We start from the raw sequence: 3,073 nt of genomic DNA, 5'->3' as shown, positions 1-3,073 counted from the left end.
ATATATATATATATATATATATATATATGTATATATATATATAAAGAAACAAGTACACACGTGCAATTCTTATGCATGATTGCCCATCTTTCATGAGTTGTGTGATAAAACCATCACAGCTGATAAAACAGCCCTGGTCAATGTAAAAGTGTAATTTTAGGTGCAAATGAACATACACACCTCGCTTATAAAGATTTTAATGTGGAACAACTTTAAACAGTCTTATGCCCAACATGTACAAGTTGTATAAGTGACAAGGTGACAATTTGTTCTTCATTTATAACAAAACCACTCCTTGGCATGCAAACAGACTGAGTAAACATATTATTTCTGACTTTATTTAAGATAAATTAATATTTTTTCCATTGTGTTCTCCAACTACTTCCTGCACATGCCTCTTCTTTGCCTCCTTCTGTCTCTTTTGTGTTGGCCGTCTATCAGAGTGAAGAGGAGCTGTTAAAATCCCACATCTCCCATCACAGTCCCATGTCTCTCTGTGTTTCCACACTAACATATTTCAGCCTGCAGTTACTTGTCATGGGAAAAAGAAAAAAATACAACATTACATACATGTGTTATATTCTGTGATGATTCAGAATTTATTACAAAATATGGGAATACGATACACACACACAGATGAGGCCTGGAGAAAATTTGATGTAATTCTGTTGCAAACAATAAATCATAAACACATACAGTGAATTAGGTTTTGCTGTAATATGGAAGCCAACAGCAATAAAAAGAAGAAACATCTGTGATTCAATTGGCTGTCTTGTTGTGTTGGATTTAAAGTTGTGAATTAATTCTGCAATCCTGCTAAGGCAGGGTCAAAGATTTCTGTTTCTAATGCAAGAACACAAAGATGGCACCAATCACTTGGAATTTTTGGAGGATGTTTGGACATTTTCCTTTAGTAATGTCCATTATTATAGGCATAACTGTAAAAAGAAGAAAATAATGTTAGTGGAATGTAACAACTGCAAAGTCATCAAGTGTGGCGGTTTGTACGATTTGGTTGATAATACCTCAAAGCTGAAAAGCCTCATGTGCTTTATGGCTGCAGCTCCCCCTGATTGTGCAGAGATCTCATTTCACACATGACCGTTTTTTTCTCTCTCTCAGCTATTTGGGCATGCCGACACACTATAGTTAGTGCTATAACATTACGCGTTTGCTCGGGGCTAGGTGAAGGGAGGGAATGGGGCGGATGGACGGATAACTAAGGAAGTGGAGAAAGTACGAGACAAATTGGTGCAGAGAAGCAACGACAATGAACAAGAAGAGAAAAACATCTCATCAGTCAATTGTTCTTGTTATTATTATTATTATTTTCCAGATAACACAAAAATCATGTTGCGTCATTATCCATAACTTTCAAATAGGAGAAGTTTAAGAAAATGCTTTTGGAAAATGGAGGTTATAATGTTTAGTATTTAACCTCAGAAACCCTAAAAATTAACTTAGTAACGAGGGATCAAAAAGGGAAAGTAATCTGTTAACTGAATAAATCGCCATGCATTGATTTATATGGTGTTGCTTTGCAGCAACAAATTTAGATGGATACTTATTGCCAACAGGCCCTCTGGGTGCTCAGGGCTACATTTATCACAACCACCGCCCTCTGATGATGAGGCCTTTTAGGGGGTGTCCCTGTAGTCCTCCGCTGATTAGTGCTAAACATCTTCCCTATTAACCTTAACAAGAGAAATGCCTCAGGACGACATGCCGGTGCACAGAGGCAACTGTGTGCTCACACTCACCTCCTTGGAGATAACAAAGCGCTGAGGGCTACCCATCCTCTTTCAAAGTCACCCTTCTCTCCCACGTTCCAACTTGGCCTTTTGCATCAGACATGTTCTCTTCTGTCCCTCCTGCACTTCAGTTCAGACAAACTGAGATGGTAATGGTTCAAGAGTCCCATCCCGTTCCTCTCAGCATCACTATGAGATGAGAAAATAAGAATTTATAAATTCTAACGAGTAAATGGATTTGTTTTATATTGGGGATCGAAAGACAAGGAATGAAACTGAGAGTGATTCTGTGATTCTGCCACGAGGGGCATATATATATATTTTTTTTGAAGGGATGAGATATATTCTGTATCTAAATACAATTTTAAAATTGGTGTGCATGGGAAGGAAAAAAAAAAAAGGTTTTAGGTAAGACTTTCAGCAAATTGTTGTTCTGGTGTAAAATTATATGTCCACACCTAACTTGTTTAGCCAGTTCTTGCTCCTGTCACCAGTCATGTCAGTAACAAATCATCAAAGCCCTGCTAAACTCAAAGCACTTTAGGTGAATGGGTACATTTTTGTAAACGAGAGATCTGATACATTTCTTTTGTAAACCTGCTTGAATAATGCAGTTTAAATTGAATCATAGGAGAGTATGTCACACCCCATGGCAAGTTTCCAATCCCACATGAAAAGAAACAGAACAACAACCAAATTTATTTAAATGACACATATTGTCTGAATGGGAAAAAAAAAAAAATGAAAATTGTCCACGTTACATACCACGTGACTTTTTGTGCATCCTTGTCTTAGTTCTTTTTCTCGAACGTGTCAAAAATAACAGTACGTACACGATTGAATAAATTAAATTAAAAAAAAAAATAAAAAAGGAAATGCGAGAAAGCAACCATTAATAAAGTGACAGGTTAAACGAGTTGTACATTTTTAGAGTTTGCAAAACATTCTTAACCCTTAAGTTTCGCAACCCATATTTTTAAAATCAATTAACACCTTCTGATCGCTGTGCTAATTTCAAGTGCCACTCGGAACAACGGCTCACTAGGAACAACGACAATAGAGCTTGCCTCAACTACAAGGGTTACATGAAGATATATAATTCTTGTAGTGCACCTAGTGCACTTTAAATATAATCGCACCGCTGAAATTTTTGTTTAAGTTGTTTTGGTTTACCTAATTATACGTATTTAACGAATATGTCACGTTTATGACATTCTGATTTCGAAAAACAAATCCTACTGTTTTGAATGCAGCACAAAGGTCCCGTCATGACGTCACGTGGAGCGTTTGAGTCAGTCAGCTGAGGGAGGAACTCCGACAGC

This window comes from Nematolebias whitei, chromosome 13 (genome assembly GCF_014905685.2).
Source record: "Nematolebias whitei isolate Nwh7 chromosome 13, NemWhi1, whole genome shotgun sequence".
In the NCBI taxonomy this organism is placed as follows: Eukaryota; Metazoa; Chordata; class Actinopteri; order Cyprinodontiformes; family Rivulidae; genus Nematolebias; species Nematolebias whitei.
This window is presented reverse-complemented; position numbering follows the sequence as displayed.